This window comes from Pinus tabuliformis, chromosome J (genome assembly GCF_031772625.1).
Source record: "Pinus tabuliformis cultivar Carrire ecotype Pingquan chromosome J, CPIR1, whole genome shotgun sequence".
NCBI lineage: Eukaryota > Viridiplantae > Streptophyta > Pinopsida > Pinales > Pinaceae > Pinus > Pinus tabuliformis.
In genome coordinates, this window is record NC_142295.1 from 923,257,307 (window position 1) to 923,272,399 (window position 15,093).

A 15,093-nucleotide genomic window follows, 5' to 3' on the forward strand; every position below is an offset into this window, starting at 1 on the left:
TACTTGGGTTCAAAATCTTTATATGGCGTATTCTTAGGTAACTTTTTAAGATGTTCCTCTTCGTTTACCAAAGGAAAATGTAGCTTGGTTAAACTCTATATCCTTTCATTCAACATCAATTTATGCAAGATAAATGTCACACATTATTCTTTCCCATTTCTCAACATGCTACAAATGATAAATTGAAGGTCACATAAAACCAAGAGAAAACCCTTTTCTAACCAAAACAAGCAAACAAATAGTTCCTCTAATAAAACTTCACACCTCAGAAATTACTATGCCACATGCTTAGGCTAAAGGTGATATTCTTTGAATCATCTTTAGGTCATACTTAATGGGATATTCATATGTTTACCATGATGTCAATTTGGTGCTAGAAGCAATATATAAATCTAGGTTATTATCAGTGAAATTCAAGTATAATTCAGAAAAATAACATTGCAAGGTAGTGGAGAGAGAAACATATTCATAATTAGGCTTCTCTACTTTAGTTTGATTTGAGTTGAGTTTGTATTTGAATATATAGTTTTCTCTAAAAAAGTGAAATTGAAAGATGAGAATCAAAATAGCCCTGTGAATTTTTAATCAATTCATATTATATATCTCTAAAATAGCCAGGTCATCCTTCTCTGCTATTTGATAGAGATTTATTGTGCATAGAGGAATAATGAGCGAACTATCAAACACAATGATGCAATATATTAACCAAGGAAATAACAATGACCTGGTTGTGGTATTTTCATGCTCGATGGAAATCCATCAATCATACTTTCTTTATCATGAAATAGTCTTGAAGACAAATGTCGGTTCGAAAATTGAACTCCATTACCAATATGAGATGGTCGTGTTTGGTGAGGAAAGGATGCATTGAATGGCTCAAGGTCTAGAACCAATACATAGTTATCCTTTCCACTGCAAAATAGAAAATTGTCATCATTTTCTTATCCAGGTAAAAAGAAGATTGAGTTTGTATTTGTGCACCTGTGAGAGTATATGGAAAAGAGAGCACTAATGTACCCTAGAATACCATATATCTCTCCTCCACAAATACTAGAGTACCCTCAACACTATTGTACAAACCATTGAAGGATGGCATTGCTTATTATACTTAACACTATTGTACATTGTTCTAACTACAACCCTCCTAAACAAAGAGTATTGTGGTTGGAACACCATCCAAACTACACGAACAAACTAACACTAGAGACATGAAAAAAAACACCTTGTAAAGTTGTACAAAACTTTCTAAGGTAGTTGAAAATTTGCATCATAGAAGAAAACATTTATCCTATGGTTACCCATACATGTGGCTGGCCCAATATGCCATGATCCTTAGGGTCCAAAGGAAATAAACCTCCTACTAACATAATGATTGATTGATTGCATCTTGGCCTTGCCTCTCCTATGTGAGTCCAAAAAATAAAAATAAATGCATCCTTAACTAGTCGTGCTCCATAGTATCCTTTTTCTATGCTATCTCCACATACCCATAAAAAATGTCAGATATTCCAAATAAATGGCATTTTGGAATTTAAAACTATGTCATTTACACCCCTTTTCAATGTATCTGACCAAATGTACCCACTTAATTTTCTTCTTTCATATTCATTTATCATATGCGGCCTATTCTTACTGTACTAGGGGGAATCATCATTCATACTAATCAAAGTATCATAAAGAATTTTAGAATATTGATATAATCAACAAAACTACTAGAACAACATTGATATAATTTATAGAACTTTTTAGAGAAGTATTTAATGCTAAATTATTTTTGGAACTTTAAAGAAGCCTTAGACAACATCCACAATTCCCATTATCATCTTTTCACTAATTACAATTATAATAGGTTGGAATGTTACAAAGATTTGGAAAACAAAGATATTTATTTATTATATATATATATATATATATATATATTTTTTTTTTTTTTTTTTCTCGATCCATAACTATAGATGACAACAATGTCCCTTTCATGTACAATTACAACCTATATAGGATAGGTGTGCGCTAGAGCTAATAATGGCAGAATAATGTGTATCAATCACACAATATGTGGTTATAAGTAAACACACATTAGGGGCATTCTCAATGTGGTCACTTGAATCAACAAAAGAAACATTCATCTCTATGGAAGAAAGGTCTGCTGCTACATCCCCGAACAAGGAAACAGATTGATCTTTAGAACCATCAAATATGTCTTCATAGTTTTCAAATGTGAGATCAACATCGGACATGTTAAAATCATTGTAACGATCACCATCTTCACAAAGGCCAAGGTCTTGCATGTGTGGATCCCATTGTTGTAGATTAAAAGAACAATAACACTGAGACAAAAACATCTTCAAAACAAAAAAAGGTTGAATAAACACATATAGAATAACAAATCCTCTTTTGAATGCACATTCACAAGCATGTTACAATGTTAATTTATCAATAAGAGACATCAAATATAACCAGAGCTAAAAATATTACATTCATGTTGTACATTGTTAAGATGTTAAACCCTACATCCATATGACTAAGCATAGTTTAAACTCTTTTACCATTCATAGGCAATGCAAGTAAGAGGCACAAAATACCTTTAAATTGAAAAATATCAAGACAATGTAAGTGCAAGCAGTTAATTGGGTTTATCTCAGGTAGAAGGAATGATTGTAATCCTCCCCACCCATGTTCAATTCCTACAAGTGACATGATGAGCTTTGTTGTAATCGCTTGGATCCTTGCTGTTGAGTCAGAGTAGTCTTTTGAGGACCGAAACATGTAAATTTCTCATATGGAAATAAATATATTTCTCATGGAAGAAAAAAATGTAACCACAAGCACCTTAACTAAACATTAATTTTTTTTCCCTATTCCCTTAATTTTTCCAATAAGAAAAGTTGCTTCCTTTATAAGTTATGTTGAGTTGGTTCCTTGATATTGTTGTGAAATTGTTTTTGCAATGAATTATAATGTTAGATGGAAGCAAGGGTATTAATAAAAAATATCAACTATAAGGAAATTTGAAATCACCAAAACTATCTGAAATCACCAAAAATAACAAACAACATGATGATTTCCACCATTCTAAACAAAATTTTAAAACACAGGATAAATATTTTCCTTTTGATTTTTTTTTCTCTAGCATTGTAGACATGTCCATATATGTCTATATGCATATATCCATGAGAACCAATTTTTACAAGCATCCATTTAATGGAAACACACTTGACTAATTTCACTAGTAGCATTACAGTGCCCGAAAGAGTCCCCTTGCATGAATCGTTCAATATTAGCATCAGACTTGAGTTGTTTTGCCTCTAGTTGAAGTGGAGAAATAGATTACATTTGTCATTCCTGGTGGCTCTACTGTAGCAATTGTTGTTGTCCTTAAAGCTAATCCTTTTGCTGCCTCTCTTGTTGTTGATTTTGTGCTTGAGATTCTTGCTCCATTTGTTTAATGGGTGGAGGTTCAATGAGTTTAGACTCCATTTGAACCTATGTCCAATTTCGAGGTTGCACTTTTGGGTACTTTTGAAGTTGATATGAACTCTGAGGGGGCATCTTTTGTAATCAAGAAACTGCTGAACCACCACATATTTTTTTTTGACTGCTGTTCAAGGGAACGAGAGGTCTACATAATAACAATTTAGCATTTTCTATGAGGCCTAGAAGAAAATGAATTTCAAATAAAAGAAACAAATCCAACCATGACAATTTACAAATTTCAATTTTTGGACCCACTACATATATGACACACAAGCCTTAAAAAATATGAACCTAAAGTGAATAGCAATAAAACAAAATCAAACTAGTGAAAAAATAGTAAAAATATGCATGAGATTGAACTGGATCTTCAAAAGCACTTAATATGTCAAGAAATGAAAGTACCTAAATTTGTGCTAATATTCCATTGTACTTTATAAGCAATCAAATTACCTTTCCATGTTTGCTGACCACCCAAACTTTCCTGCAACAAGCACACATGGGCACAAGCTTAAGCACTTTGATATTTGAATTTTTTCTACTTTATCTCCCAACTGTCACTTCATCCAATTACAAAGGACAACATATTCCATCTCGGCTTCTCTGTCCTTCACTTTTTCTAAATCACCTATGGCACAAATTCAAAATATTGCAAAAATAATTTACTTTATTTTCTCAAGAAATACAAACCATTCATTAGTAAAGTCAAACTTGCAACATGCAGTTGAATAATAACTAAGATGACCATCTACACTATACAAAAGCTAATAAAAAATAAATTCAACCAAAAGTACATCTTTAAATGATTCAAAAATTACCATTTTCCATGAAACCTAACACAAGCCAACCAACCTTACAATGATGAACATTTTGATTCTCAAGCACATGTGATGCAACAACATCACCATAAAGCTTCAGGGACATATATTCAGGCATGTGAAGTATACGAGGAAAATGATATTGCCAGGATGGAACAAGGAAGGTTAAGGTTCCAAGAAACTCCCCAGGAACTGAGCTCTAATGTAAAGGCATCAGAAATCATGGACAAACATATAACAAAAGGCTGAATTAGGTTATGAGGCTACATATCTAATCTAGGAGGGCACATATTTCAAGATGATGTAAAGGAATTAGGAGATTAGTGAAAAACTATCATTAGAATGCATGAAGTATCAAAGGTAAGCAAGTCCAACTTGTCAGATTAGTGAAAAAATATCGTTAGAATACACGAAGTATCAAAGGTAAGAAAGTCTAGCTTGTGAGATCGATAAAGGTAGCAAGACATTAATGGATAGAAAATCACCAGTCATTTAGTAAAAGGATGGGTTTCAATAAAGTGACTATTAAAAGTTGTAGCCAATAGGAGCATTTGGATAAATGAAAAATAAAGAATAAGTTGAGATGAGATGTGCTTGAATTTACATGGTTAGATAGTGTATGTGTATACAGGGCTAAGCTCAAGAAGATAGAGAGTAGACCACATGGATAGATGGAAAGGAAAACTTGTGGAAAAGAATATTAGGAATATGAACCATAACTAGATAGGTGAAAATGTGGGTAATTGAGAATAAAACAACTATACTAATAAAAAGGAAAACTGCGAAGACTCATTGCATCACTTATAGAAAGGTAAAAGCTATCGAGGAACAACTATCAATATTATGCACAAAGTATCGAAGGTAAAAAATCCCTATTGGAAAGGACAATAAAGTTTGCAAGATGTTATTATGCTAGGTCAATGTTTGTTTATGTAAAAGGAGGTATTAAACGGATGCCAAGAAAGTGAGTATTGGAAGTCAGATCTAATAAAGTATTTAGATAAATGAAGTAAGAAGGGTAAGACAAGACATGATATGTGTTTGACGCTACGTGGATGGTCCATGTAGGAGTTTAATTACTGGCAAAGTTCAAGAGGACCGGTAGCAGACCTCACCAACAGAAGGAAAAAACTACTCAAGGAGAAGACCAAGACTATGAACAAACATACCAGATAGTTGAGTAGCTGAGTAACTAAGCACAAAGTAGTTATAGAGGTAAGAATGAAAACTACCATGAGTCATTTCAGTAGTTACACAAAACTAGATGTGACGAGAGAGACAAAGATAAACAAAAGTGCACTATGCAGGCTATTACCCATCGAAGTGGGTGATTCTATAAGAGAAAAAATTTCTCCCATTCTTCACATCCAACCAACCAACCATGCAATGCCTGACAAACACCACTAGCTGACAACATGCCATTGTATCTCTGCCACCTGCATCAGTCATATACATTCTCACCCATCCACCAAGAGCACATGAACGAAGATGGGATTTTGATTAAAAGGTACTTTATGTATTTTCCCATTTGATATGGATTATGGGGTGACCTGGAAGGATCATTTTTGATCGAGATCTTATTCCCTCACCTTAAATCTTCGATCCTAGTCTAATGGAACCTCCCCTAAAGGTTCAATGAGTATAGGAGGGGCACTCCTTTAGAAGCCTTGAATGAGTGGAAGCTCCCCTAAAGGCTCAATGGGTATGGGAGGGGCACTCGTTGGGAAGCCTTGATCGAGATAATGTTGTTCCAAATATCCATATTCAATATTCACTACTTTCCATCTCACATTACAAGTCCATGTTCCACCTCCATTCTTCGGGTTCAACTAAACATTGGTTCTCTGGGATTTGGCACCCATGCATCCGCATACATGGGTTGGGCCTGAAAATTTTCCCTAGTAGGTTGATATAGATAAAATAAAAATAAAGAGTATATCACAAACACAAAATAAAATAAAAAGAATACCAAAATGCAAAATATGGCTAGGACATACACATTAGCACATGGGAGAAAACCTAAAATGACCTCTACCTCACTCATTATGACCATCACCCGATTCCTGAACACATGTTTTTGCTATACATCATAAAAAGGAACCCTTGTATGTCCCAACCCCAATGGGAAATGATCCGCCTCATCATTAATGAGTAATATAACTGCGAGTACATCATTCAAAGCAAGTTCTAACCCTTTGAGCTATGAGCAATACTACAAATAAAAATCAAGCTAAAGTAAAAGACACAGAAGAGGGGTGGAAAATAATATAATCTAATTTTAAGGTCACTGCCAAGTCAAACAAAAATTTGGTGTATGAGAACCCCTTGTTTGTGGGTCAAGGGACCCACCTCTGTGGAGTTATTTGACTACTAAGTCTACAAAGGTGTACATACGCTTACAAGGAAATACATGCTCTCAACTATTAGGCCTACTCAATATGTACACATATAGTTTTCTATGATGTTATAAAACCTAACACACCTATCCTAGTAATGAAGTTGACAACTTTTTCTTCATTTGGGGTCATGTTTCTTCTGCAACTGATGTCAGAGAGTTAACCTTTTTTATGGATCGTTTTCTAACACATTCATTGGAATGCTTCTTTAGAACTAGACTAACTTTATAGAAATTCCCAAATTATCTTTATTGTGTTCCATTATGTTGCAATTATATCAATACAACATACAAATTACCCACCTAGGTCCAAGTTTTCTTTACTAATATCAACAATTTTTTTGTCCTTGTAGGTATGAAGATTTTGAATAACAACCTCATCAATTGGGTCTACGAGAAAAAGGATCTGTAAAGCAAAAAAGTAAAGTGAAGTTGTCACTTTATACATATTATCAAGGTACTAAATCTACAAGTCATTTATGTGGAAAAGTGAAACCATACCTCAACATCCTTCTGCAATTGTTTTTCCAAAAATGGTGTACTCCTGGCACTTTTAATGCGCTTTGAAGCAATATAATAAATAAAATTTTGTTTTTTAGTCATGATTTCAATATAATCATCCAAGCTAATCATTTCCTCATCATGCATGGATGAGAAGAACAGTAAAAGAGGAGCAATCTGCTTGTGATTATTTGAGTCTTTGATACAACCCAATTTGATATACTTTCCAAAGTTCTCACAAAATTTCTTGTAATCCTGCATTACTAATTCAAAATGATGTAAATTCATTTTACATAAGCTTAAAAACAGATTCACTCAATCAATATCAAAGAATATGATAGGAGACAATGCAATAATACTTCAATTCCATTAAGCTGACAAGAATCAATCAACACTAATGTCACAAAACATGTTTTCCATTTCTGAGAAGAAAGTTTAAGAATGTAAAGATGTAAGGAGTCTATAAACTACTCAAATTATGGCACATGTATTAACTATATTCTACTAAATTATGAAACATAACTCCATTCAAATAGATAGTGTTTAATGCGCACCTCACATTGAATTTAAGGTGGAAACTAGGATAGCATAACAATATTTCTTTGACCATGACATGGTTAATAATTTTCCTATGAATTTATAGGTTGTGGACTTCTTTATTCTCACTTTGCACAATACCCTAAATCATACCAAATTCTTTCCATAAAAGATGTTTTTTCATTATACAAACTTGGCATGCACAACCAAGGATTTAGTCACAACTAAACTCATTCAACCGAAATCCCATTGCATCAAACATTTATTACTGCTAAAGACACGAAAGAAAATAATCACAATATCTTGTATTTAGACTCATTGAAACTTCAAATAGCACATGACTTGATGAAACAACAATATAAAATCAATCCCCAGCTCCAAAACAAAACATTTACCATTTACAACTAAATCAAACATAAATATTCCATCCATATTTTTCTTCTTTAAACCAATGAAACACTTTGAAACCAAAATATTTCCAACATAAAGCTGATATTACTGCGTGTAGATCAATATCATTCAAAAAATACCAACTAATCTGCATATTAAATCTTATAATTTAACCTCATACAATGGCATATTTGAGAAGGAAGTTGTGAATGAGGAACTTACAATGCGTCTTTCTTGAAGGATATCCCTAGAGACATTATGAGGAAAATCATTTGAATCAACAGCACCTTTAACAAAGCTCAAACAACATGGAAACTACATATAGGTAGAACATATTTTGTTCAACATAACCACCATATACCCTCAAATGAGCCTATAATTTTTGGAGGAAACATTCTAGCAGATTCATTGTTAGAACTAGTGTTTGACTAAGGCTTCTCCATTTATTTTTCAGAAACATGCTTGTTAGCACCATACACACCCAATGCAGAAACCAGAAAACCCAAGATGAACTTCAAACCTTCTAGGTGGGTTTCATCAGTAGACAACTTGACCACCATATCAATTGCTCTCTTCATAAGAGGTTTTATTGTAGGTTCGCCATTTTCCAACTGAACCACAAAGTTGAAATATGCTTTCACAGTAGGAACATCGAATGATATGAATGCCTTCTCTAATCCCACATTATTGTAGGTTCACCGTTTTTAAATTGAACCACAAAGTTGAAATATTCTTTCATAGTAGGAACATCGAATGATAGGAATGCCTTCTCTAATCCCACAACCAATGCATCAAGAATGTGATCACATAGTTCTCTTGATTTTGAATCAGATGGAGGTAACACCAAGGCATTCATGAAAGAAACATCATAATATCTTACTGAATTATAGACTCCTATTGGAAAATTACCCACATCTGATTGAACAGTACATCTTAGCAGCCTAAATTCTAGAGATGTAGAAAAATAATATGAATCCATCAATAATAACTTTTTCTTACAAGGTGCGCATCAGGTTAATATAATTCAGATCACCTGTGAAAATATTGATAAACAATTGTCGTACCTTTGTATTTATTGATTCATTATGGCATCCATCCAGTGCATCAATTAAAGGTAAAATGTTATCATGGTCTCCAAGAAAATACCAGAGCTTATTGGATTGGTTCAACATTGATGAGTCCTCAGTGTTCCCCAAATAAAACTTAAGCAGAATGACTTTACTAGAATATGTTCTTAGGCATTCCAACTACTATTAATTACATTTGTAAGTAGATTCTCTTTTATAGATAAGTTAATATCCTTACTTGATTTTATTTCTTTTACCAGACTTTCCATGTGCTTCAGCAAAAATAGTTTAATATAAATACATCTGTCTTCCATACAGGGAATTAAATTATTGAACAAGACTCTACATTTGTCATGTATACCCTCAAATAGCCCATCAAACATTATCGTCATTATGATGTCAATCAAACTATTGAAAATTTCTACATCCACCTCAATCCCCCATAATGCACCTCTTGCTTTGAAAAATTTCTCAATTGTATACAAAAATCCCTTAATAGAAAGGGCATAAGAGATCATGCATGCACTCCCCGAATGAACATTTGATGGGAAACCATGCAACAAGGAGCTCAAAAAAAGTTTGTTCAAGTTCCCTATGTTTTCTTTTCTAACAACTCCTGTTAACTTCGTCACAACACCACGCAGACTCTATAAGCTTAAAACTAGTTCCTAGCTTCCCCAAAAACTCTTCCTGCATTGACTTGTCCAAACCTTCCCGAAGTAGCAAATTTGTTGAAAAATGTGCACTTCCTTCACATCCTTTTCCATCAAGAACAAAATTAAAACTTTTATCATTGCACCCACATGCATGCTTAAAAGGGATGTCAAAATTTTCAACAAAAATATTGCTTTTCCATTCTCCAATACATGAAAAACTATCTGCTCACAAAGTGTAAGTAATGAAGTATATTTAAATGTATGCTCTATCCAAAAAGCATCCTCTCTTGAAACTAGGCTCTTTCTCAGATACACTTTCCACATACTTGCCTGGAGCGATGATAAAACTAAAGACATAATTGAAATATGTTGGTAAGAATAATCAATAGCTTGCCCAAAGAGACATATTCCCCATGTTGAAGATTAACCATGTCCTTTTTACAGTCAATAATATCAAGGAAGCCATCAGGATGAAGATTCCCTATGTCAACAGTGTAGAACATCACATTCCTCTCTCGTCCACCTTCTCCAACATAAATCAATGTAGGAGTGTAAACCATTTATATAATTATTATTATTTTCAAATAAGTTAAGCCCCAGTGTTTAATAACCTTGTAAGACTCATCAGTTTTCTCTTTGTTCTTGAAATAGCCCAGAGTTACATGGGTACCACCAATAACTATGTCTCCTCATGTCATTGGTGAATCAAACGTCAAATACCCAACTGAAAATTTCCAAAATCTAGCACGATTCAGTGCCTACCTTGTGAGAAAATACATGAAAGGTTTGAACGAAGTTGCCAAGATATGTACAAGGCAGATTGAAGTCTTCACTATAATGGCACATACAACTGGGTCTTCCTTGTAAAACTTCCAAAATTGACTATCTTATATTGTAACCATAACCATTGCCTTAGCTTTAATTGCTTTCTAAAACCAAATGACCAAATGAAAAAAAAATGCAACCTGAATACTAAACAGAAGATGGAGAGTAGTTGTAAGTAACCATTCCCTTCACTAGATATTCTCATTGTTGTTTTCAAGCCCTATTTAAGTTTAACCTGATTATAAAAAGTACATGGAATTAACATTAAAAATTACTGTAGTTTCATTATCCAGTCCATAACATCGAGTTCTGCAAGAAAGTATTTCCTTTTCGTTCATTCATTAAAAAAAAAGTATGCATTAACAAATTTAAAGTTCAAATATAAATCCAAATAATTTTTTCATCGCTTCAACATATTGCTCAACTAATTTACCAACTCTCTCACCCGAATCAACAGTTAGCTAATGTGCCTTTGCACCTAGGGCATCTGGGACAATATATCCATAACCTTCACCTATATGTAAAAATATTCCATTATGACAAATCATACAACCCAACTGTGCAGGATAAGGAAAACTTATATAACGAAATTGACACTAATACAATATATTCAATATTGACTTGGAGGCTTTGTAAGAAAACTCAAAGAATGATGAACAAAGTTTCCTAAATTCTTTAGCAATTCACTATTTTGTTTTTCTTATAGATATGTCCATGTGAAGAGTGTATCTGACACCTGGAGTTGGATAATAAGTGATTATAAATTTTTATTATAACAAATATGTTTGAAATTGTAAACTGAACAATATTGCTCACTATCTATAAAAACAACAATCCATTTATACAAATGCTTGTAGACTCATGCTTTCTCAAAACCTATAAATTAATTAAGTTTATAAAGGTCACTCGAAGCATATTTGTCAATAAGTAATACCACTGACCTCCACGGGGATATTTGTGTTTTTAGCATCATTTCCAAACACACCCATCCCTTTGATTTTAGAAAATTTACCTACAACCATTATGAAGTAAAATAATAAGTGGTGTCACTAGATGGTGTACAAAGCAGAATTTTGGAAACAATTGTAGAACCATATGACATTATACAGGTCAATGGTTCAATTCTATGTTATCCTTGAAGACTTGTATTTGTATTTTCTAAAAGACTATATACCTCCTCAGGCAAACTTTTAGAAAATCCTATGAATATTTAACGATTAGATGCTAATAGGTTCATGAATATTCATATTAGAGATTGGAAGGATATTTGTTCTTCTATAACCAAAATGGAAAAAAATTGAGAAGGAAAAATAACAACAGGAAAATATATTATATCTAGATAGTATCAATGTAGAACTAACGTGTTTCATAATTTAAGTATTTAGTAACTCTAATTGCCTTCATCATCCACGTGGCCTTGGATAGATGGTGATCAAGTGCGTTGTTAAAGAACTCCTAGATGTTAAGTCACTAGTTCAATTCCCAACCCTATTCGGGTGTTATTCTCGGACATGACTATGATGTAGCCTCATAAATGCCGAACTCACAAAAAAGAATTCTTCATCAAAATCCACTTTTCACTTGTTCCAAGGAGTGTAGAAGGAAATATGATATATGTAACAAACATGGATTGGTCTAAGGTTCCATCTATAAAATTATATCAAAATAAAATAGATAAAAACAAACTAGATGCCATTTCACATGCATGATGATGACGTTACATATAAAATGAAGGGAATGTAGTCTATAAACTGCACATCATCACAAAATTCCATCCACATCATCACTGATATTCATCAGAAAGACAAAAAAAATTGAGAGTAGCAAAGCAACCATACGAGGTTGTGTTCAAATCGACCTTTTTCTCTATATGGACAAGTATAAAGCTGAACCAAAATTCCTTTGAAAGAATAAATTCAGTATAATATCCCTAGTAATATGTGATATTTCTATTAAAGGATATTAATAACTAATTCAAAAACTCAATTCAGTCCTTCAAAGATAGACAAGATCCTAGAAGTCTACAAAACCCTCGGGTATGAAAAGCAATAAAAAATAATTGAGGCCAAGTAACGGCCAGATGATGCCACTAAGACAATTTTCAGTCACAGGTCCACAATTTCTGCAGATATTATTTTTCCAGACTATAATATTTATCTTCATGGATATACTATATGCAACATACTTCAGTGGCTCCTTTCAATTCTCCACCCAAAACCCTGTTTTCTTGGTTCTGGAATTTTGTTCGTACTGGTACACTAGTGTTTTGAGGAGGTTCTAACTTTAAACATTCCACATTCAACATTAAGGGGGGAAGGTCCAATATAATAGACTAATACTTTCTCTTCCTTCCCTCCTCTCTATCTTTAGGGAGGATATTGTGCATAGGGAAAACCCTATGTTGAGATGGGTATTCATTAACCTTCTCACTTCTTTTCACCATTTGACTCATGAAAATTGGAGAAGCGATTCTGAGCGTGAAAGGAAGCCTAAAGCAAAGGATTTGTACTGAAAAGATAGGTTGTCAAGTGATGCATTTTATTCTCAAGGGAGAATGGAACCTAATGTAGATATAATGAAATTACCCCCAAGAGGCATTAACATGGATACTAAAGACAATATATCAAATACTTTTGATGGTAAGTTGAAAAATAGAGCAACAAATGATCTCAAGGTTTTTTCTCCACACCTCTCTCAAAATAATGACTATATAAGGAAAGATAGAATCTATTATGAAGAAGAAGAGAAAGGCTCACCAATTGATGATAAGGATTGTTCAAATTCTCACTTTGAATCACATTATCACCCAAATTGTCTAGCAGGGGAATTGGAGATGTAAAAAAAACGCAAGTTAAAAGGCATTAAGAGGTCCATTCACGGAGAAGCAGGAGAGCATTGTGAATATTTATCAATTTCAGTTACTTTGAAATCTGGTAGTCATGGTGGGATTAGTAACAAATATTTCACAGGTTCACAAAAGACTAGAATTCAAGCAGAAAGTGGGAAATCAACAATCATTTATATTCCCAAAAAGGGTTGTGGGATTTATTGGAATTGGTACAAAATACATGATAGAGGAAAAAATATATTGGATTTGGCAGGTAGGAGCCTCTCATGTGGGCCTTCATATTCATCCACACGAAAAATTGAAGGGCTTGCATCACAAAGCTATTACAGTTCTCAAAGGGTGTTTTTTGTTGCATGAGAAACATCTGATCATTCTATTTCTTCTTTAGATTTTGATTCTGAGTCGCTTCCCCTACTAATGGAGCCAGGTGGGTCTCAAGAAAGTACAAATACAAATATACAAGGAAGAATGATTTTAGGTGAGCTAGATCTCTATGCTGACCATAAAATCCATCCCAGACAAAATATTGACATGGTTTCTGAAACAAGATTGGTCGATCATTATGGAAATGGACAAGATATTATGGGAAGTGGTTTGAGATCTCAAGATAGGTGTAGGAGCTTGTCTCATAAGTATGTTCCAAAGACATTTGGAGAATTGGTTGGAAAAAATTTAGTTGCTTCGGCTCTCATGAATGCTATAGTGAGGGGAAATATTGCCCCAGTTTATGTGTTCCATGGTCCTCAAGGAACAGGTAAAACATCATTTGCTAGAATATATTCAGTAGCCATGAAATTCCATTCTCTAGATTTGTCATGACCTTGTGGACTCCGTTGTTCATGTTTAGCTCAAATTCTTGGTAATATTTTAGATATAAAATAAATTTGTGGCATTGGCTCCCAGGCATTTGAGAGTTTTCAGATAGCCCTTGAAAATGTGGTTACTTATTCCCCATCCTCTCGTTATGGAGTCTTTATTGTCAACAACTGTGATACTTTGTCAAGTGATGACTAGAACAAATTATCAAAAGTACTTGATGAAATAACTTGGAATATAGTCTTTATTCTCACCGCTTAGAATATAAAATTCCTACCCCATACTGTTCTATCCAAGTGCCATAAATTTTTATTTCCCAAATTAAAAGAAATTGATATTGTGAAAAAATTGCAGGAAATTGCATTACAGAAAGGTCTAGAAATAGACAATGATGCATTAAATCTCATTGCATCAAGGTCAAATGGATCTATGCATGATGTTGAAATGACACTTGATCTATTGAGTTTTTTGGAGCGAAGAATATCTCCTTCTTTGGTACAGGAACTAGTAAGTATGTTTTACAATCTTCAAAGTATATGGTTTTATTTTCTTTTAATGAAGACTTAGCAAAGTAATGATGTCCTTTTTGAAAGCCACCCTGCTAGATAAAAACTTAGTTTAGCTTACAAAGCTACAATGGCAAACAAAAGTGGGAATTTTTGTTGCTTTTCATTCTTTCATTGTTCCTTTATGCTAAATGATAAATTTAAGTCTTAGCATAATGTTTTATATAAAAAAATTTTGACCTTCATTTTTTAGAATTGAATAC

At 33.4% G+C, this 15,093-nt stretch overlaps 1 pseudogene; it reads left to right on the forward strand.

The window, feature by feature from the left end:
* Positions 1-13,262: 13,262 nt before the first annotated feature.
* Positions 13,263-14,891, forward strand: LOC149229772 (protein STICHEL-like 3; annotated as a pseudogene).
* Positions 14,892-15,093: the final 202 nt, after the last annotated feature.